The sequence below is a fragment of the Rattus norvegicus genome, chromosome 2, assembly GCF_021556685.1.
Source record: "Rattus norvegicus strain SHRSP/BbbUtx chromosome 2, alternate assembly SHRSP_T2T, whole genome shotgun sequence".
NCBI classification, from domain to species: Eukaryota; Metazoa; Chordata; class Mammalia; order Rodentia; family Muridae; genus Rattus; species Rattus norvegicus.
Window position 1 is genome coordinate 186,107,601 of NC_141535.1, and position 21,986 is coordinate 186,129,586.

General features: G+C 46.7%; 8 non-coding genes across 8 annotated transcripts; 3 read left to right on the forward strand and 5 right to left on the reverse strand.

Annotated features, from left to right (window-relative positions):
* The first annotated feature begins 401 nt into the window (after positions 1-401).
* Trnaq-cug3 (transfer RNA glutamine (anticodon CUG) 3) lies at positions 402-473 on the forward strand. The gene has a single exon. It is a non-coding gene; the product is annotated as a tRNA-Gln (tRNA).
* Positions 474-7,054: 6,581 nt separating this feature from the next.
* LOC120101288 (U1 spliceosomal RNA) lies at positions 7,055-7,218 on the reverse strand. Its single transcript, XR_015678449.1, has one exon. It is a non-coding gene; the product is annotated as a U1 spliceosomal RNA (small nuclear RNA).
* A 1,501-nt stretch (positions 7,219-8,719) lies between these two features.
* Positions 8,720-8,883, forward strand: LOC120101299 (U1 spliceosomal RNA). The gene has a single exon (XR_015678542.1). It is a non-coding gene; the product is annotated as a U1 spliceosomal RNA (small nuclear RNA).
* A 3,081-nt stretch (positions 8,884-11,964) lies between these two features.
* Positions 11,965-12,038, forward strand: Trnan-guu6 (transfer RNA asparagine (anticodon GUU) 6). The gene has a single exon. It is a non-coding gene; the product is annotated as a tRNA-Asn (tRNA).
* Positions 12,039-14,941: 2,903 nt separating this feature from the next.
* On the reverse strand, positions 14,942-15,014 carry Trnak-cuu7 (transfer RNA lysine (anticodon CUU) 7). The gene has a single exon. It is a non-coding gene; the product is annotated as a tRNA-Lys (tRNA).
* A 755-nt stretch (positions 15,015-15,769) lies between these two features.
* Positions 15,770-15,841, reverse strand: Trnah-gug5 (transfer RNA histidine (anticodon GUG) 5). The gene has a single exon. It is a non-coding gene; the product is annotated as a tRNA-His (tRNA).
* A 617-nt stretch (positions 15,842-16,458) lies between these two features.
* On the reverse strand, positions 16,459-16,530 carry Trnag-ucc1 (transfer RNA glycine (anticodon UCC) 1). The gene has a single exon. It is a non-coding gene; the product is annotated as a tRNA-Gly (tRNA).
* A 324-nt stretch (positions 16,531-16,854) lies between these two features.
* On the reverse strand, positions 16,855-16,926 carry Trnae-cuc2 (transfer RNA glutamic acid (anticodon CUC) 2). Its single transcript has one exon. It is a non-coding gene; the product is annotated as a tRNA-Glu (tRNA).
* Positions 16,927-21,986: the final 5,060 nt, after the last annotated feature.

Consider the following 21,986-nt stretch of genomic DNA (forward strand, 5'->3'; position numbering starts at 1 on the left):
CTTCAAGAAATATTTATTTCTTTAAAACATTTGTATTTTAATATGTATTTCCAGTCACTCCTACACTCTCACCTGGCCCAACCCCATGCTTTTGTTCTTTGAGACCTGGTCTCTCATTATGTAGCCCTGGTAGTTACAGAGCTGGAAGCCTGGAAGTTAAAGAGCTATATATACCTGCCTCTGTGTCTCAAGCTTTGGAATTAAAGGAGCAGGCCCATATTATTGCTTTTCATTTAAAATTAATATTTATTGTAAGACATGCAAACCAGCTCTAACTTGAGTAAAATTGATCTTGTTTTCATATGTGCAGGAGAAACCTATTAGGACAGGCAAGAAAAGTTAGATGGTAGTCAATTCCACAGTTCTAGGAGTAAGCATATAGAGGGGAGAAACAGTGTATGGGTTCCATGGTGTAATGGTTAGCACTCTGGACTCTGAATCCAGCGATCCGAGTTCAAATCTCGGTGGGACCTTTCTGTTTACTCAAAAGAAGGTTGTTTTCTTTCATTAAACTTAGACTTTTCAACCCTGTGTTTGAGATATGAGACTGGGAATAGGACAGTCCCACATGAGTCAGTGCAGACTATAGAGAGCAAAGTTGCCGCATATTACCAACCTGCCTCCAGGTCCTCAGCCAATCACTGGACCCCAAACTCAACAAATAACCGCTGTCTCCTGCACTAGTAAACTGTACCAGGAAGTTTGCGTGCTTGTGAGCGAGTTTGTCGGTATAGGCTGGGTGTAGGCTGGATCAGATGCGGCAGGGAAGTTCCCTTCCTACATTTTGTGTTTGCTGACATCGGGAGCCCCAGGCAGAAGCCTTCCCAGCTAGAGCGCATCTTCATCCTGCAGCAAAGGCTTTGGTCTAGGCTCAGGGAGATGGACAGAGGTCTCTGAGGAGCAGCCTCCTTGCTGGCGTCTCTGGCATGGCCTAAGGAGGAACCCCACAAGTTCCAAGTTGCCTCTGCAGGTCTTTCTCAAAGCCTTGTGCAGAGACTGGGAAACCAAGGAAAAGCAATAGTTATCAGAGATAAGATATGTACCACACACCATGCTGACTGCATTCATGGATAATGGCATTTCTTAGGGGACACATTGAAATGTAAAAAGAAGTGGTTTTTATAATAAACATTGGACACATAAACTTGAGAGAAAAAGTGTATACAAACTCACATTCCTTTGTATAGCTGTAAGTAAGCATTTGAGGTTAACCTTCACAGTCACTTGTATCACTATTTTGAACTCTGGGGTTTGCATCTTAGATGTGATGGGTTTGGGACACACTGGCCCTAAACATGGCACCTTGGTACATTAATCATGTTACACAGGAAGCACTCACTCCTCCTCCACCTTTCTCCCTGGAAGCAGGTGCCAAAGACTCTCATGGGAGAGGTGTTGCTGTTGAGCAGTTCGTAGGAGACTAAGGCCTTCCATATTGGAGGTTCTCTGTCTAAGAGACAGATTTAAAGGGGAAGTAAACAACAGTTGTTCTAACGGGGAGTTCAGACACAGGATGCTTTTTTTTTTTTTTTTTCCGGAGCTGGGGACCGAACCCAGGGCCTTAGCGTTTGCTAGGCAAGCGCTCTACCACTGAGCTAAATCCCCAACCCCACAGGATGCTTTTTAAAAAGGAAATGAAGTGAAACAGTGTATCCTGCAAGGATGCTCAAGCAATAAACAACTCAATAACTTCAGGAAGTCCCTGAAACTGACCTTCTCTAGGGCCCTCCCTCCACAACGGTATACATAAGCTGTGAAGACTGCAGAGAGACTTTCAGACCACCTGAGCTGCCTGGCAAGCACACTGCCCTACCTGTTGAGCTGCCTGCAGGTTGTGCAGTGCACTCCAGGCTCCCAGCTTTTGTGAACTGCCATCCATGCTGTGAAGGGCTTTGATGATGAGCTGTCCTTGAGTTGTTTCTGCTTCTGTAAGTAACCCCACCAAATTTGCTGGCTAGGGTATGGCCTTGGTGGTTTCCCACTTCGGTTTGTTCTCTGTCCCCTATCTGAGATGATTTCCTGTGTGGACGTGAGTTTACAGCTCTCTAAGACAGTGGTTCTCAACCATCCTAAGGCTACTACCCTTTAATACATTTCCTCAAGTTGTAGAGATTCCCAAACATAGAATTGGTTTGTGGCTACTTCATAACTGTAATTCTGCTACTGTTATGAATTGTAATGTAAATGTATGATGTGCAAGATGTCACATATGTGACTTCAAAGGGGTTGCGACCCACAGGTTGAGGACCACTGCTCTAATAGTTCTGTCAACAGGAGGGGCTTTCACTAAGATTCAGAGAGGGAGGAGCATCCTTATCACTGGAGACAGGAACACAGGGGTGGGGTGGGGAGTTGGGGGGTGGGGGTGTGGACAGGAGGCCTGGCTGGGTTGGCTGGGTTTCCCTGAGTGTTAGCAGTGCGCCCCGGACCTCTGGCCCTAGCGTTGCTTCTGTATAGCCTGCTCTTCATCAGAGCCCATGTCTGAATCCTCTGGTTTACCTGCTTCCTCCCTGAGACGGAGGCTCTCCTGTCCTGAAAATGAACTTGATGTTAGGTTGGAAGCCTGATCATTCCCTGCCTCCCTCCCAAGCTAGGAAACCCCATCTGCCTCCTTTCCCCCTACCCCACCCACAAAGAGAAAACTCCCCCGAATGCTTGGAGAAAACTCCTAGCTAACGTGTCATCACTCCTCTGAGTTTCCAGAAACCCACCCAGGAGTGCCCACCCTGGGGCTCAGTTTGTGACCGTGTATGGACACATTCCAGCTCCCAGATACACATCAGCATCCCGCACCAATGACCCATAAAGACCCCTTGCTTTAGCCTGGATGTGCAACTTCACTGACCTCCACCTGTGAGGTCGGTGAACCCACCGAGAGCTGCCTCCTTACCAACCTGCCTTTATCTATTGCAATCTGGTCCAATCTGGCCTCTGCACCACCTAGGGAAAGAGAAAGCTCGTCACTGAAGAGCAGGCGGAAGACTGAAGGCTGTAGCAGGTTCTCTGAAGGTCCTGAGGAGCAGGGCTGCTGGGAACTCAGGTTCTGGGATCCCCCAGCCCAGGAATGGCTGCTGCACAGAGAAGACAAGTGTCCTCTGTGTCACAGGGTCTGCAGCATGAATAAGTGCTGAGATGTAACCTAAATACAATCGGTTTTATAATGTCTTGTCTCTGAGGCGTTGTGCCCCAAACAGGAAAGCTCCCATTCAGTGGGTCCAGGCAGTGTGCCGGGTGCAGCCACCACTGAAGAGTTGTGTGTTCGTCCATCATTCGTTTGTTCCTTAGCACAGGTCTGTGTCATGCCAGCCTGCTTCGTTGACTGTGAGAGGGACAAGGAGAGACAGGCCCAGAGACACACCTCACAGTAGAGATAGCAAAGGCTGAGAGAGTGGAGGAGATGAGATGCAGGAAAGCTGAGGAAGCCAATGTGGAGGGCAGGTGTGTGGCCAGGAGGGAATCCTGAGAGTCACAGAGATGCATGGAGAGATGTGGGCAGAGAGCAGGGATCCATACAGGACAGCAGCAGTGACGTTGGAAAGGGGACAGAGCCCAAAGGAAATGATGGGAAGAAAGAGGATGAGGATGGACAGAAAGGGCAGGTGTCCGTGGGGAGACAGGAAGCCATGGCTCCCACTGTTGGGTACACAGAAGAGGAACACAGGAGTGAAGCCAAAGAGGGCAGAGAGAGACTGGGGGAGATGGAGACCCAATAGGGGCAGAGCGGGTATATCTGGTTCTTGACAGACTGTCCCCATTTTGTTCTCAGCCTTTGGGTGCTTGTGGTCCTAAGTGGTGAGTGAGCAGGGTCTTGTTATACCTGTGAATTAGGAGACCAGAGAGCATCTGCTGGGATTTCCAGGTCATTGTGGACCAGAAAAAGGAGCTGTAGCAGAAACCCATGCATAGGAAGCAACAAAGAACATTCATTCAGAGCACTTCTCAGTGGGTGACGGGGCTGGGAAAGGGCTGTGAGAGTCATGGCTTCAATGTGCGATTCATGTAGTTTCCCTTCCTCTGCATTTGTGCTCCGTACTTTCTCATGTCCTGTCTGTCTCTCATGTGCACCCCTCGTGGGTAGGGGCTTCAGGCTTTCTGGCCACTGAATTCTTTGAGATCTTCATCCCGAGTCTTCTCTCTGTTTTCCTCCTTTCCCACAGTCTGTGCTGGAACCAACCAATGATCTTCAGCCTGGGCTCTGCAGAGGCAGGGTAGGCAGCCGACTCACAGAGTGGCAAGCAGACACTAAGAGAATGAGAAAGGGGCCCAAAAAATGGGGGACAGGAACCTTAAGGTCTGGTGTAGGGTAGATAGAAACTCAGAAGGCAGGAGCCAGGGAGACCAAGAAAGAGCTAGAGTCTTGGGAAAGGAGGGGAAACTGCCTGCTTGCAGTCTCACCTGCCTGGAATTCGTTTCTAAGACCGCTGTCCTCTGGCCTTTCTCTGCATAGGTACCCCTTTACACAGAAAAACCTCCTAGTAAAGAAAAACTGTCCTAAGGGACACAGGCCTGTATAGCATGGGTACTGGTTCTGGGTTGGGTCCCCTCTTGAGATTTCTTGTATGAAGTGGCAGCGAAGATACACACCATTCACAGTAAATAATTAAACAGTGGAGGCCAGTGTGTGGCCTGTTTTCATAATCTAAACACTTAGGAAGTTCTTGAAAGTCAGGGACATCAGCAGGAATAGCTTGTGCTCCTTGAAACCCTGTCTCAAAAACAAAAAAAAGCAGAAGGGGCTGGAGAATTAGCTCAGGAGCGTTGCTGTTGCAGAGGACCTGGGTGGGTGTGGTGTCTAGTACCTACTTGGTTGCTGACAACCATCTGTAACTGCATTTTCAGAACACCTACATTTTTTAGACACCAAAAAACTATGTGCCACACGTACATTCATACATGCAGGCAAAACACTCAGTTGCACATAAGAAAACATTAAAAAAAAAAATAAGGCTTTTATCGTAGTACACACTCTTAATCCCACCACTCAGGAGGGAGTGGCAATCAGAACTTTGTGAGTTCAAGGCCAGCCCAGTTACATAGTAAGACTCCCCCCCTCCCCCCCTTTGAAAACAACAGGGAATTGTATCTACAGTGTATTCCCAGGTTTCGGGCTTTGATACAGCAGTTCCAGATCTGTAATTAGGAAGAGAAGAAGATGAGGATGCCTGTCTCAGTCAGGGTTTCTGTTCCTACACAAAACACCATGACCAAGAAGCAAGTTGGGGAGGAATGGGTTTATTCAGCTTACACTTCCACATTGTTTTCATCACCAAAGAGGACCAAATGTTCAAGACCTGTGTACACTACAGAGAGAATTCTCAGCCAGTCCTGGCAATTCAGCAATGCCCTTCCACCAAATAAAAGATGAAAAGAGCTGGAGCTCTGTGGAAGAACGCTTTACTAGCAGCACAAGGGTGCCCTTAGGGTCTATATCTACCAGAGGAACAACTTAGGTAGAATTTGGAACCAGAGAGATATCTCAGTAAGTAAAGGCCACTTGGCCTGACTATCTTGTCTTCTAAACTCCACATATACTGAGTGAATAAATAATTTTAAAAGTTCTTAAAAATAGAATTTTCTTTCTAGTCTATGACTATACCACCCTGTCACCCCCAAGGCAGCTGAGCAGAGTCAGACCTGGGTAGTGCCAGGACAGGAGAATTTGAATCCTCAAACCATGCAACTTGGGGGACTGCCTTAGTCACAGTAACTGAGAGACAGGGATGTGGGAAAGCTCCAGCAAGCCAAAGGCAGTGTAACCATGGGATTTGAAAGGGAACTGGAATCAAAGGCAGTCCAAACAGTGCAGTGCTGTAGAAGCAGATTCAGTGATGGCGGGGCTGTTCCTGGCGGTGCCCAAAGAAAATGGCCTTCTGATCTTCTAACAAGGTTTGACCTGTCTGAGACTCTTCCCTTGTTTGCCAAATAAATGGATTGCAGTTAGCTCCTAGACTACACAGACACACCTCATCTGGCTGCCTCTGCCTGTCTCCCAGAAATCAGACCAGATCCTCCAAGTTTGTCTTACCAGGCAAAGGGAGCCTAGCCCCTGAAAAAAAAAAAGTCCAAAATCACTGTGTCTCCATACCACACTAAGAAATATTAACTGAATTTGCTCAAAACCAAACAAGAAAAACAGGTGAAAACTTGTCACAAATATCTTCATTATAAGCTCATTGTATACTGGCCTTATTAAATGCACCTTATACAAAAAAGAGACGATAAGGAACCGTCCATACTCCCATCACTTAAAAGTACATTATAGATTATAATGTGTGTTAAAATAACCGTCGTCTTTTGCAGAAGTATAGGCATGTATCGAGTGCAGTTGACGCCAATCAGGAAAGGCATAAACGTGGCAAGGTTTTTCTCTGTAGCGCCTCACGTTGAGAAATGGCTTTTCTTAGCAGGTGGCCATTGTCGCGGTCATTTTTGATTGGTATCTCCACAGAGAGAGAGGGAAGAACGCAAGGCAAGTTCAGTTGGTTTGTGGAGAAAGAAGCCGAGGAGGCCAGTCACCCTCCAGGATGAGCGTTATTTGGAGGGAGAATCCCGAGCCCACGGGTGCCGTGAGCCTTGATCCGGGAGAGCAATCGTTCGGGGCGTTAGGAGAGAACCAGCTTCAAGTGAGGGAGCTGGAGAGGGACAAAGGGAAGGCGACTCGTGTGTGTATATGTGTGTGTGTGTGTGTGTGTGTGTGAACGGTATTCCCTGCCCCAGCCCCCAAGATCTGTGCTCCGAGTAGGAGGAGCTACCAGTTCACTTGTCTCAGGGGACAAAGAAACTACAGGTTGAGGGGCCCAGGCCTGACTTCTGGCAAAAGCAAAGTCGCGGCCGAGCTTTCAAGTTAAGAAAGACTGGTGTGGGTGGGCTTTGCTTGGCCTCAGTCCTCACAGCCAACAGGCCCAACTAACACAGAGAAAGATCCAGAGGCCAGCTTCAGGATTCACAGTTTAAAGCTAAAGAAGGTAGCAGGAGAGGGTGCAACAGCATGAAGGGATAAGATACAGGAAATAGAAAGAGTGCGGGTTAGTTCTTTCTTTTATACCAGAAATGCCAGGGGAGAGCGCGAACGCAGTCCCCCACTACCACAAATTATGCAGTCGAGTTTCCCGCATTTGGGGAAATCGCAGGGGTCAGCACATCCGGAGTGCAATGGATAAGCCTCGCCCTGGGAAAACCACCTTCGTGATCATGGTATCTCCCCTGCCAGGTAAGTATGCTTTCCCACCGCACAGCCCCGACTCACGGACGCCGCCACTCCACTCTTAACGCACGGTCACTTCGCGCCGCCCGATCGCGGCCTCCCCCCGGGCGTATAAGTCTTCCTGGCGCTCCGCTCGCACCTGGGGACCCGCCCTCCCTCCCACGCCGCGCGCGAAATCCCTCGCTTTCCGCGGCGGGTGCGGACCCGACAGCCCCTGCGCGACCCTTATCTGCATAGACCACGCCCACACACTGACATCAAGGATGACGTCCCAGTCATTCCGGCTTCCCTTCTGGACCAGGCGAGGTCACCCTGTCCTGCCCTATTCTGTACAGACCACGCTCCATCCCAGGAGACACGCCACGCCCCTCCCCTTCGCCCCTTTGGCTTGTTGAACTGTCTTGACTGCGGGGAGTTTGCGTATTCAAGGTGCTCTAGACACAAATCAGCTTGAATTATCTTAAATCCTTAAATAGTCCCTCGTTGCCCACCTCTCTGTCCTAACATCTTTGTAACTGTTTTCGGTACGTAGGAACTGAGAATTGCTGCGTTCAAGAAAAAGAAAAAAAAAAAGGTGTATCACAGGAAATGGAACATTTGTCATGACTTCATGGGGAGAAGTCATTCCAAAATACCTGGGGTGGTGTTCCGGTGGCTTTTCGTGGCTTACTTGGACTCGGACCGAGTAAGAAATTTGCGGTTACTTCTGGGTAGGGCTGTGGCTGCTGATTCACAAACGGTGCTTGCACGTGGATCAAGCTGCCGCTGCAGATTCGTGTAAACTAAACTTCTATCCCGACAAGGAAGATTGAAATTGCCCCTCCCGAACGATTTCTAAAAGAGGTCCACATTCTCTTTTACCCTATTAACCTTTTCATTCCATTATGTCTGGTGGGTGGTGGGCTAAAAGAAATGTTATAGCGTTTAATTTAAGTACCTCTATTAAGATACGTTTTAAAAATATGTCAACGATTGCCCTCCATTTCTATAATAAAAGGAGACAACCCCGACTTAGAAGCAGCTTTTAGGGCTAGGTTAGGCTCTGGGTCACAACGATTATGTCATGGTTGCTATTAGCATGCCCTGCACTCTTAGAAGAAAAAATATAAATCTGCAAAATGGACAGGTGTCTTGGGTAACAACTATTAGAAAAGAACAACGCCGGTGTACTAATAAAATAATTCTACACAGGTGAGGCGCAGAATAGAGCAGGACAGGGTGACCTCGCCTGGTCCAGAAGGGAAGCCGGAATGACTGGGACGTCATCCTTGATGTCAGTGTGTGGGCGTGGTCTATGCAGATAAGGGTCGCGCAGGGGCTGTCGGGTCCGCACCCGCCGCGGAAAGCGAGGGATTTCGCGCGCGGCGTGGGAGGGAGGGCGGGTCCCCAGGTGCGAGCGGAGCGCCAGGAAGACTTATACGCCCGGGGGGAGGCCGCGATCGGGCGGCGCGAAGTGACCGTGCGTTAAGAGTGGAGTGGCGGCGTCCGTGAGTCGGGGCTGTGCGGTGGGAAAGCATACTTACCTGGCAGGGGAGATACCATGATCACGAAGGTGGTTTTCCCAGGGCGAGGCTTATCCATTGCACTCCGGATGTGCTGACCCCTGCGATTTCCCCAAATGCGGGAAACTCGACTGCATAATTTGTGGTAGTGGGGGACTGCGTTCGCGCTCTCCCCTGGCATTTCTGGTATAAAAGAAAGAACTAACCCGCACTCTTTCTATTTCCTGTATCTTATCCCTTCATGCTGTTGCACCCTCTCCTGCTACCTTCTTTAGCTTTAAACTGTGAATCCTGAAGCTGGCCTCTGGATCTTTCTCTGTGTTAGTTGGGCCTGTTGGCTGTGAGGACTGAGGCCAAGCAAAGCCCACCCACACCAGTCTTTCTTAACTTGAAAGCTCGGCCGCGACTTTGCTTTTGCCAGAAGTCAGGCCTGGGCCCCTCAACCTGTAGTTTCTTTGTCCCCTGAGACAAGTGAACTGGTAGCTCCTCCTACTCGGAGCACAGATCTTGGGGGCTGGGGCAGGGAATACCGTTCACACACACACACACACACATATACACACACGAGTCGCCTTCCCTTTGTCCCTCTCCAGCTCCCTCACTTGAAGCTGGTTCTCTCCTAACGCCCCGAACGATTGCTCTCCCGGATCAAGGCTCACGGCACCCGTGGGCTCGGGATTCTCCCTCCAAATAACGCTCATCCTGGAGGGTGACTGGCCTCCTCGGCTTCTTTCTCCACAAACCAACTGAACTTGCCTTGCGTTCTTCCCTCTCTCTCTGTGGAGATACCAATCAAAAATGACCGCGACAATGGCCACCTGCTAAGAAAAGCCATTTCTCAACGTGAGGCGCTACAGAGAAAAACCTTGCCACGTTTATGCCTTTCCTGATTGGCGTCAACTGCAAAAGATGACGGTTATTTTAACACATTATAATCTATAACGTACTTTCAAGTGATGGCAGTATGGACGGTTCCTTAAGGTCTCTTTTATATTTTCTGTTAAGTTTTTTAATGTTTTAAAGATATTTTTAATTCTGTTGTGTCTCTGTGTAGGAGGTTTGGGTGTTCTCGGAGATCAGTAGTCTGGTCAGATCCTCAGAGCAGATCTTACAGGTGTTACTTCTTAACCAGGTAACCATCTCTGGTTCATACTGAGTTTTTAAATTCAATCTGTTTATGACCTATCTTTTAAGAACAGGCTGTTGAAGTGATGTGGGGTGAAAGCAATGTATGAGAGGAAGAAAATCCCAGGTTTAGAAAACAGTGTTGGTGAAGGTGGATATTTGCAGGTATATGCACTGAAGATAGAGGCAAATGTGATAAAAAACGGTTTTATTGTTTAGTTTTTTGTTGCACACAAAGTAGTTCAAGATGGCCTAGAACCCTCTGTGGTCCATCCACCTGCCTCTGCACCCCAGGACTGGGATTGAAGCTCAGAAGGGTTTTGTTCTGGTCATTTTGGGTGATTCATTGTTTGTTTTCGTTTTTGTTATTGTTGTCTTTGGCTTTGGGGTTTTGATTTTTGAGACAGGGTTTCTCTAGGCAATAGCCCTGACTGGCCTTGACCTGGATTTGTAGACCAGGACAGCCTCAAACTCACAGAGAGCCACCTGCCTCTGTGCTGAGATTCAAGGCATGGGTCGCCACCCTTGTGATCCGCTTTGCTCCAAGAGGGCTATTTGGAGGCAGATGTAAGACAACATTATGGGGTGGCCAGCAGATCATGAGGGCATTCGGGCCGGTCTTATGCCTGTTACATGATCTCTCCTCTGGTTTTAAACAAATACACAGTGGACTTTCTTTGCAGTGGTAAAGCGGCAAGGAGGTTTTGAGGATGTTTTTTAGGAGCCATGCTACCCTAGTTTCAAATCTCGAGGTTGAAATTTCATGTCAGATGTGGCTGCCTCTGTCCCCAGTGTTCTCACATCCCTCTTCTTCCTGGCATCGATGTTCACCAACGTCCTATACTAAGCATCGTATTTTCCAGAGATAGCCCAATTCTGCCATCTTTCTACTATTATTTCTCTCAGTACTTTCGATAGAATCTATACTACCGGTGTCTGTAAGGACATTCCTTATCTGCAGGCCTGTGTCAAACACCTAAACCAAACAAGCAAAACAAAACAAAACAAAACAAAAAACTCCCCTTATCTGTACTTACAACCAACACCTCCAACAGCCGGGCATTTAGTTCCGTATATAAACCCTCATCGAAGTCCCCACACTTCCCAGGCTCCTATGTCCCCATTACCACACACCTGTAACATCCAGTTCCAGGCTGGTTTGACTTGCACACTTCTCTCCCCTGCAGTATCTGCTCCCCTTAAAACTGACAAGGCTTCTCCACCTTTCCGTTATCTCTGCCCAGAACTTTAAAACTGACCAGTTAACCGTGCTTACTCCCTTGGAGTGGCCCAGTTCCGAGGTTTAATTGCGTCCTTGATTAGGTTGTGGGCGCTCTTCCATTGAGCTGTCTGCAATCCTTTTTAACCTTTGATTTTTGTGGTGAGTTGTTACTAAATTGCACAAGGTGAATGTAGTCCAGGCTGGACTTGCGTTTGTGACCCTCTTGCCTCAGCCCACCAGAGTCTGTGGATTATAAGCCTGGATAATAGGCGAGGCTTTTTGTTTTCAACACCCCATAGTTCACACAAGCCACTGGAGGAGACCCAAGGACTAGGCCACTTGACCTTGAGAGGCGGGGAAATGGGTTTGGTTTTAGTGCACATGGAGTTCCCAAGTGAGGACCCTTGCCAGATTCTAACAACTCAGAAAGGTAGAAAACTCCTCCAAAAAACAGGTTTGCTTTTTCTCATTCTGTAGTCCTCGTAGGACTAAAAGGCCTCTAGGACATTTTTTTCTTTTGAAGCCATATGGTGGAATCTTTCTCTCCGTGTGCATGTGCGGCTGTGTCCCTAGGTGCTCCGCGTGCTCTGGGAAAGGTGAAGCTGCAGGGCAAGCGGCGGGGACGCGACCTGAGTGGGCAAGTGAGCGGCGGTGGTGACCAGTAGAGGGCAGGCGACTGTTGAGACTGAGAAACTGGAACTCCGTGTTGGGAGGAGGTCTGGGGCACGAGCCGAGTTCCACAGGATTAATATGCAAATTTGCTGAAGACCGCTACTGTTCTCAGTGTCGGGATTCAGTTTCTAGAATAGTGCGAGTTGGACAAGCCACAAAAGCGGGAAATAGTTAAAAAGACCGGAAGTCAAAAATATATTCTAAGACTAGCAAAAGGATTTAAAGCCCTTACCCTGCATGTCTCTGTGGCGCAATCGGTTAGCGCGTTCGGCTGTTAACCGAAAGGTTGGTGGTTCGAGCCCACCCAGGGACGGTGCCTTTTGCCTAGTTAAAATTCTCTTCTCTGGCCATTAAGCGTCCTTAAATAATACCCGGAAGACACACACTCCACGAAAGCTTCTAACCTGCTACTATAAAAGCTTTTCTATAGTCCATGTTTGGGGTCTCAGAATGTACTCCAGAACCTCGAAATATCTATTTCTCTGCTTCACACATGTAATGACGTTATTGCATGCTGGTCCCCCATCCAGCCCTCTCCCACTTCCCTCAGAATATGACTTTGAAGAAATTACCCAATTTCCCAACTGTAGAAAAAAGGTTAGTAGGAAAACTTCCTTTGCAAATGTCACCCCACATTTGATGAAAAACGCTCTGAAACATTGGAGTACATGAATGTTGATTAAATATTAGCTACAATAGTAGTTCTTTTCAGTTGCAGGATGCATATCTCAGCTTCATTCCCTTTCCCCTCTCTTTTAAAGGAGGAGAGGTGGGATTAAATTTATTCACCTACTTTAGACTCTTTCTTTCCTTTTCTTTTTTTTGGGGTGGTGGTGGTGGGGGGGGTATTGTCCACTCTCAGTTTTGAGACGGAGTTTTGTGAATGGCCAAGCCTGCCATTCTAAATGTGTAAGACCTTGACTTGTGGCCCTTGCACCTCTGCTTCTGGAGGTAGCTGGGATTATAAACCTGCACTACCAGGCCTGACAACCTTCTGGCATGTTACATTTCTCCCTAGTTTTTGAAAATAAAACAGCAGAGTGTCATTGACTGCTGCCAGGGTAGAGGTGATCTGATTAAAACACCTCAGGCTGAGCTATCCCCTTCAAATCAAGAAATTTGCTGGGCATAGTATCGCATCCCTGTAATCCCAGCACTCAGAAGGCAGAGGCGGGCAGGTCTCTGTGAGTTCAAGGGCAGCCTGCTCTACAGAGAGAGACCTTGTCTCCAAGGGGAAGAGAGGTGAAAAATCTGTAGTTGGGAGGCTGAGATCAGAGGACCTTAGGGAGACGTATCAAGACCCTCTCTAAGAATGCACATATGCATGTGCATAGTTCTGTCTCTGTCTCTCTGTCTCTCTCTCTGTGTCAGCTACGCCTGCATAGCTAACCTGTTACCCCGAGTCGGCGAGGGCCTGTGTATTAAAAAGAAAAACACGTACACGGGTCACCCGTTTCCAGCGAGTACCACCAAGGCTTTACTGAGATCTCCTTATATACCTGAGGCAAAAGCCGTGGAAAACAAGGCAGGTGAAAATCCCCAACCAGGAAAACAAGAAAGGTCTGTGTGGTAGAAAGTCCCGAGCCCAATCAGGGGCATAAACAACTTCTTAAACAGGCTAGGGGGGGAGGAAGGGTGCCATGGAAAATCCCAGCCCCAAATCAGGGGCTAAGAGCAGCTCCCAAGGGTGTAAAAAACTTATTGCTATAGCAGGCTAAAAGGCTCAGCGAGGGAGAAGGGAAACACCAAAGTAGGTCCCAACATCTCTGTCTCTCTGTCTCTGTCTCTGTCTCTGTCTGTCTGTCTGTCTGTCTGTCTCTCCTCTCTCTCTCTCTCTCTCTCTCTCTCTATCTCTCTCTCTCTCTCACACACACACACACACACACACATCTGAGCAGAAATAGAGCCACACACACACACACACACACACACACACACACACACACACACACATCTGAGCAGAAATAGAGCACCGTCCTAGTCCTAGTCACAAGTGTGACAAACACCACCACTGTTAATTCTAATAGCGATTTTAACTTCTTAACCTATTATGTTTTTTAGCTTTGCTCATTCCTCTCACCCTCTAGATAGAAAATAAAGATTTCCAACATAGGAGGCTGACACAGAAGCACCGTATCTCTAGGGCTAGACTGGGCTGCAAAATGAGTTCCGGTCCAGCCTGGGCAAATAGGTGGGACTTTTGTCTCCAATAAAAAGTAAAAAGGGTTTGGTGGGGTTGAGGACTTAGCTGAATGAGAGAGCAGTTTACATAATGAACTCAAAAGTCCTGGATTTGATCTCCAGTGCACAAAATAACTCCATTAATAACGTGCTGGCCTGGGTAGAAATTGCTGCGGTTTTTCTAAGGATGCTATTTGGTTCCAGTGAACCCAGAAACCAACACGGCCTGAGGGCAGACTTGGTTACAGGCTAAATGTGTCAACATCATGGAAAGACAGATGCTGTTCCGATCCTTCATTATTTGTTCACTCATCTCCCTTCACAGAAGTCCACACACTCTTGTTTGCCCCTACTCTTTTGAAGTTAAATTTCTTAGTTTTACCTATTACTCAGAGCCTGCAGTGGGCCCTTTCGTTGTAAGAATTTGAATTGCTTGGATATCATTCCTAATGTGCTTGTGTATGTACTAAGATGTGTTTTCTTACAAAAGTCATCAATCTTTTGATAGAAATAATTGCCTATTTTAAGTAGTCCTCGTTCTTGAAAGTTTCACTTAATTTTATATGTATGAATGAATAATTTAATTTCCCAAGCATCAAAGAACAAGTTGTGTCCAGCTAAAGGCCTTCTTACAGCAGAGTTCTGGATGATGTGAAGGGATGGGTTGGCATGGAACAGGGACCCAGGTCTCCCACGACTCTGAAACCCCTGGCTGGATTATTTGTAAATCCAGAGTTTGGCATAAATGGGGTAAAGTTTTGGAGTCATTTGCAGGTTTGTTTTTTCATTGTTATCATTATTAATTGTTATTGTATTGTTGGAGGGATTTTTATTTTGTTATTTTTTTTCAGTCAAGGATTCATTTAACCCAGGCTGATTACCTTGTGCCTTCACCTCCTAAGACCAGTTTACTGAAATTTAAAACAACAGTGGTGTAAATAAAAATTTAGATGCTCATGATTCTGTTCCCAACTGAGAGAATCAAAACTACAAAGGGTAGGGTTTTTAAAAAAAAAAAAAATAGTAAAAGGGAAGCGCCCAACGTGGGGCTCGAACCCACGACCCTGAGATTAAGAGTCTCATGCTCTACCGACTGAGCTAGCCGGGCTCTGTAGGTCTGGCTCTTCCTAGGTGTTTATAGTATGTGTGTATAATGGCGTAAGCGTTCCATTTGTTTTTATTCGGTATTAGCAACGTTCCAGAATCTATGATTTAGTGCCCTTTGTCAGATAACTCTTCATGCACAAAGACAGGTGGGTCTCTGCTTCCTCCGGCTCTTTCTGAATAGAATTACCCCGAGAGCTGGGTTTCTAGGGCGCATGGCACTGAGGAGCAGCCGACCTAGCGCGCGGACGTGGAGGACAGTCCTTGTGGCAACCGGATAGTGCGGAACGTATGCGCGGAGACTTGTATTCCTGGAAGTTGGTTCTTCTACCTTGGTGTCTTTTTCGATCTAGACCTCAGTGATGATGGCACAGGGTGTGAGGGACCCTTACTGGGAAAATAGATACTCTTCTTCGGCAGAAATTTGTTTTTAAAACCAAGTTTGTGACGCCCGAGTAACAAGGCCATCTGTTGAGGAATCGACAGACACACTCAGGTATAGCATTTGCTGCAGAGACAGGCTCCAAGTGTTTGGTTCTCGTCCGATCGATAGGGAGGTACCGGGCTACCCCCTCCCCCTTGCAATAGGGGAGGCAAGAAGAGCCTCCTTTGCAGATCTGGCTCTTGCCAAGAGTTTAGGATCCTCGCCTTGGAGAAGTCGCGTGGAATTATTTAGGTGACTCGGTTTTACCGCAAAGACAAAAATCAGAATTTTGCTTCACTTAATAAAAACAGCTGCAGTGGGACGGTACTACCAAATGCCGTGACTCGGATTCGAACCGAGGTTGCTGCGGCCACAACGCAGAGTACTAACCACTATACGATCACGGCGAGCCACCGGGCAAGCAGCGGGTTGCGGCCTCAATTTATTGGCCTTTGAATGAGACTAGCTTTCTAGCGTTGATTTAGTGTAATTTATATGGCCGCAATGTCAACTCTGGCTCTGTAACCCCCTGATGCTTCCGCGATACTATCGCGAGCATCAATTCCTCGCTTCCCGGATTTCCCTGACTTGGGATGAGAAACGGCCGCCCGCCGCACCGGCCCACCTATGTAGTTTCTCTCCAAAGAAACAAGCCATTCTTTAGACATTCCCAAACGACATTACCATTTACGTCTCCACCCTCTGTTCTGGAATCAAAGGTTTTGTTACCAGAATGGTGCAACCAGAAAAGGGAGCAGAGCTGATGAAAGAGCCTTTCTCCAGAGCGGTGTTTCCTGGCTCCACTCACAAAGCGATACCTCCCGACCCGAAGGCAGTCCCAGAGGAGAATCACCCTCCATTTTAGATACTTCCCTAAACAATTCCAAAAGGATAGTCGTATACGTCTGTGACGCCATTCGTTGTACCAAGCAGATCCAAACGCTTGAGAGGAAGTACGGCAGGGTTTGATCACAGGGGTCAGGGATCTTCGGATCTGAACCAAGTACACAAAAAGGCAACCCTATGCGTTGGCCGGGAATCGAACCCGGGTCAACTGCTTGGAAGGCAGCTATGCTCACCACTATACCACCAACGCAGGCTAACAAGCCACTTGCTTGGTTTTCTTATGAAGGCTCAACAAGAAGTTTTGTTTTGATTTTTCTTTTTATCTTGCAAACTTGTTCATATTGAAGAAAAATCAGAACAGAAGAGAGGGAAAAAACTTAGAAGAGAGTTGACAATCTAAGATTCGTCCTGTATTGATTGCCGAGTTTAAAGAAAATTCTGATATAGGTTTCCTTTTTTTCTTTTTTTCCCTGACGTCCTTTACCACAAATGTAGAAACGATCGCACTCTCCATTTCCATATTTCAAATGATTATTTTTTTTATTTCTCTAGAAGGTTGAGACAAAAACAGTATTTCCCTGACCGGGAATCGAACCCGGGCCGCGGCGGTGAGAGCGCCGAATCCTAACCACTAGACCACCAGGGAAGCTGGTTGCTACCTCCCATTAAGCTCATATGACTCCAAGTGTGCGATTCCATTTCCTCTTTCGTCTGTTGAAGTTTAAAATTATACGTAAGACTTTCTTTGTATCGAAACTACTTTTCCAACAGGCCTCTTTTAAATAAAAAACAAGCGATAGAGTTCTCAAGCCTAGCCCTTAAGCCCTGGAAAGAATTCCATATACAGGATCACACTCTCAAGACCAGAGACAAACCTCTGCAGACAACTCATCTATAGAAAGTCAAATCGCCGGAACTAACAGGGGCTTTGGCAAAAGACCCAAGCATTTTTCTTAGAGGATATAATAAGCATCGCGGAAGGAACGCTAAACTGACCTAGGCCCGTGGTAGCCACTGGGTAGAGCAGCGCTAGCTGAAACTCCTGCCACAAACAGGTTGCGCGAGACTGGTTGAACCTCAGTTTAACTCCCTAGGGCGTCTCCCAGCTTTAAAAAAAAGGGGGGTGGGGGTGGGGGTGGGGTGGGGGAATTACGAAAGAGTTTGAAGAAAGAAAATTGGTGTGGATTCCCATATAAAGGAACCTTGTAAAGTCCTATTCCTGCCCCTCCAACCCCCAATCAAGGTATAGCGCTGAACGTGAGGAAGACAGAGACAGACACAGAGAGAAAACAAACATAGCAAAATGTTGGCAACAAGGCAACGGACAGAACGTTTGCTATACCCTTTGTTCATTTTTGCTGTAGGTTTGAAATTGTTTAAAACAAAATTTAAGCAATCAAGAGCCGCTATTGGTCCTTGTTTGTTGTTGGGGGAGGAGGGCATGCGTGTGAACTAACCATGAAGAGATTAAATGCACAGATCAGTTCTAATAGAATAGAAAGTACCTACCTATACTTGGATGGAATTATTCTTTGGCTTGTCGTCAAACCCCTACCTACAGTGAATAAACTGCACTTTTGATAATGAATTATAAAGAAGCAATTAAAAAACGGAGTCATTAACGTTGTGTGTATAACAACAGGGACTAAGGGGGGAAAGGTAGGAGGATATGGGGATGTTTAGAGACCGGGTATCTTTCTGGTTGCTTTGATTTGTTTTTGAAGAGTATGCTAAAATGTTAAGTAGTAACCTTCTAGCTCTCTAGCTCTTTAACTCCAGATGTTTTCACTGAACTGATATCTGTGACAGTATCAAAACCCTCAGGGCAATATCTTGGAATAGGTGAAAGGAAGCAAACCTATTTCTCCGGACTTGCAGCTATTTTCTTTGGATTGCAACATTTCCTGCTAAAGAGAAAGGGAGAGGCTCAAAAAACTCAAAAGATCACTTCCAGCGGTTATATACTTAGTAAACAATAACCAGGGAGAAGACACTTTGTGGCACTGCCTGCAAATTGTAAAGGGGACTCCAGTGGCTAAATCACCCAGGCTAAGACTTTTCAGTTATGCCAAGAAACCCGAGTTCCTGTAAGTAACTCAAACTCTGGGGCAGCAAAATAGTCTTGGGTGGAATTACTTCTCTGGTTTATCCCCCATCCTTATCCGAAGTGAACAGACGAACGTTCAGTACCCTCAAGAAAAGTCAAACAACGCAAGAAATCATAAATTCAAAAGAAACATAAGCATTTGGAGGGTAAAGATGATCGAACTATATGAAAATTTTTAAAATAAAAAAACAGCATATGCAGCTCTTCAAAAATGAAGGGGAATGAGTTCAGCCTGCCTCCTTTTGGTCGTCAGTGCCTTTTCGTCGATTATTCTGCCACCTGCTGGAGATTTAGGACAACACAGGAGAACCTAGGAAAGCGTTTGTGCTCTGGGATGGGAACCTGCCACTTGTTAGAAAATGGCTCTGGGGTCCCATGAAAATGACCACACAGTTCAAAATATCGTCAAGGCAAATAGTTTTCCTTTCGTAGAAGGAGCGGACCAACGACAAACAAATCAAGCAGGCAAACACTGGCAGCGAGGATCCTCCTAGGTTTTTTCCCTAACACAAAGGGATTCCTGTGCCTCTCCAACTTAGCCCATTGGCTAATTTAAAGTGCAGTTGATAAACAGAGCAACAGGTACAACTTAGAGCGCATATTTTTGTTTCAACAAGTGCTGGCCCTGGAGGAACTCGAATTTCTGTCAAACCATTTCCTCATGTTTTTTGATTGTTTTTAGGAAGTGTTGCCTTATTTCTCTCTTTGGTAGAAAAGGCCCTTCATTTTCTTCACATTTTCCAACCATCTGTCTCAACATTAAAGCACCAGAGCAGGGTTCTGACTCCTCCTCCACCAATCTAAGAGTGGATAGGATAAGAGGTTTCATTTTTGTTTTGTCAAACATGTACAAATAGGCCTGAATACAGAGCAGCGATAAAAAGAAATTTATTTAAACTGCCCCCACCTGGTGAAAGAAAAAAACATTACTACATCTGAGTGTACACAAGTACACAAAGTAAGATTAAGCCAGGCATTTCTCTAACTCCTCCTAATATGAGTAAAATCCCTGGACATTATGTATAAAGAGAAGACTGAATGGTGAGGAGAAGGAAGCAACCCAGACAGAAGTGGGGACTTTTCTGGGCTCCCTAGGCACCCACATAGTGCAGATTTGGAGCCTAAAAAGGCTTGGAGGCAGGAGTATTAGGTCAAAGTCATTTCAAAGGGAGTTTAAAACCAGCCTGACCACATAAGACCCTGTCTTCAAAAACAAAACATAAATAAGCATTAAAAATCCCTAAACAGGGCTGGGGATTTAGCTCAGTGGTAGAGCGCTCTTGCAAGGCCCTGGGTTCGGTCCCCAGCTCCGGGGGGGGGGGGGGGAATCCCTAAACAGCATGTGGCACCACATACCCCTAAATCCTAGATCTGGGGAAGTAGGCCAGAAGTTCAAGGCCAGCCTAGATTACACAGGTTTATGTGTAAATTATATATGAATGAATATATGAATTGAACAAAAGCCTATTGTGTCCAACCAAAGGACCAGGAGAGAGGCAACCTCATAAGACAAAGCGTCAGATAATAATGGCTGTGTCCCAACCAACAGCACAGGAGAAAGCTCTGGTTTACTCAAAGGCTGCAGTGGGTGACCAGACTTCTGCCCTCAACTGGCCTCAGAAAAGATGGTCATCCCGACTGGATAGCACCAGAGAAAACTTAAAGCGTTTGAGTTTCACCAAAATTCAGTGATAACAAAGCAACTCGTGTCCCAGGTCACCATGGGCCATCTGGGAGAGATAAGGAGCTGCTACTGGAAATGGGTTCAGGCCAGTTGCAGGCATTGGTGGTGCTGTGGTGCTTACCTTTAACCCCAGGACTCGGGAGACAGATATAGGAGGATCTCTGAGTTTAAGGCCACCATGAACTACATAGTTAGTTACAGGGTGGCCAGGACCATACAGAAGAGACTGTGTCTTGAAAAACCAGGTAGGTAGGTAGATAGGTAGGTAGCCCTTTAATTAGAACAATGAAGATGTCAGTCTCTCTGAGGGATTGGGGACTGTGTGCCAAGGCACCGGGTGGCTTGAAACTTTTGTCAAGTAGAAAAGGGAACTTTGAGGTGAAAGATTCCATCTGCAGATCTGTTCCCCTGAAGTCTCAAAGTTGTAAATAGCAGCGAGGTTGGTGTGTGGATCTGTTAGGAGCTGCAAGGAAGTCGGCGGGAAGCCGACTGAAGATGTTACTGAGCTTTTGAACCCTGATCCTCTCAGATCTTCTCAGGTTTTTAGATCATTGCTGTTCACAAAGGCCTACAGGGGACCTAGACTCCTGTGTTTGTCTGGCTGTGTGACAGGGCAGGTGTTCTCTCTCTCTCTCTCTCTCTCTCTCTCTCTCTCTCTCTCCCTTCCCCCCCCCTCTTTCCCTCTTCCTCTCTCCCTTTCTCTTTCTCTCCCTCTTCTCTCTTCACCAACAGAAACAGAAAGTTAAGAAGTTTAAGATTCAAAGTCTTAAAGCATAATTCCTCCGAATGTGTAAGTTTCAACCAAAAACCATTTATCATACCTTAGGCAACATCTAGATGGCACAATCATGAGTCTGAGGCACTGTTGTTGCTTTGAAATGCTAAAGATTCAACAGGGTTTGTACATGCCAGGCAAACGCTGTATTCCTGTATTCCTGAACCATCTCCCTGGCCCTACCTGCTCTTAAGACAGACTCTGACTTGGCTGCCTAGACTGTTTCAGATTCCTAGGGTTATGATTCCCCTACCCCAGCCTCCAAAGTAGCCGGAACTCCAGGTACACACTGGTGTGCCGGACTCTAATATATTAAGATAGTCACACTAACTTGGGAGACGGGGGAATCTCTAGGAGTTTAATGCTACCCTGGTCTCCATAGTGAGTTCTAGGTCAGTTAGGACTGCATAGTGAACTATTCTGTTTCAGAGAGAGAGAGAGAGAGAGAGAGAGAGAGAGAGAGAGAGGAAACAAAACACCAAAAGACAAACCAAAGGGGGTGGAGAGATGGCTCAGTGGTTGAGACCACTAATTGTCCAGAGTTCAATTCCCAGCAACCATTGTCCTCACAGCCATCAGTAATAGGATCCAGTGCCCTCTTCTGGTGTCTTTGAAGTCAGCTACAGTGTACTGTAACTTTTAAAATAAATTGAAACAAACAAAAACCAAGCCTATAAGTGGTGGTGTACGCCTTTGATCCCAGTACTTGGGAAAGCAGATACAGTCAGACCTCTGAATTCAGGGCCAACCTGGTCTATAGAATGGCCAAAGCTATGTAGAGAGACCCTGTCTCAGAGCAAAACAAAACACAAATAAAATGACTTCAACAAGTGCTAGAGATGTAGTTGTTCATGGTAGAGTGCTTGCTTTGCACACACTCCAATCCCTGCTGCTTCATAAATCTTGATGTGGTGGCAAACACCTGTAATCCCAGCCCTCAGGATGTAGAGACAGGAGGAGCAGGCCAGGGCCCACTTCATACTAAGTACCAGACCAGCCTGGCCTACACACAAAACAAAAACATGAACGGTATCTTTGGGTTTCATTGCTGTGAAGAGACAACATGACCATGGCAACTCTTAAAGGACATTTGATTGGGGCCGGCTTACAGTTTCAGAGGTTTAGTCCATGATCATCATG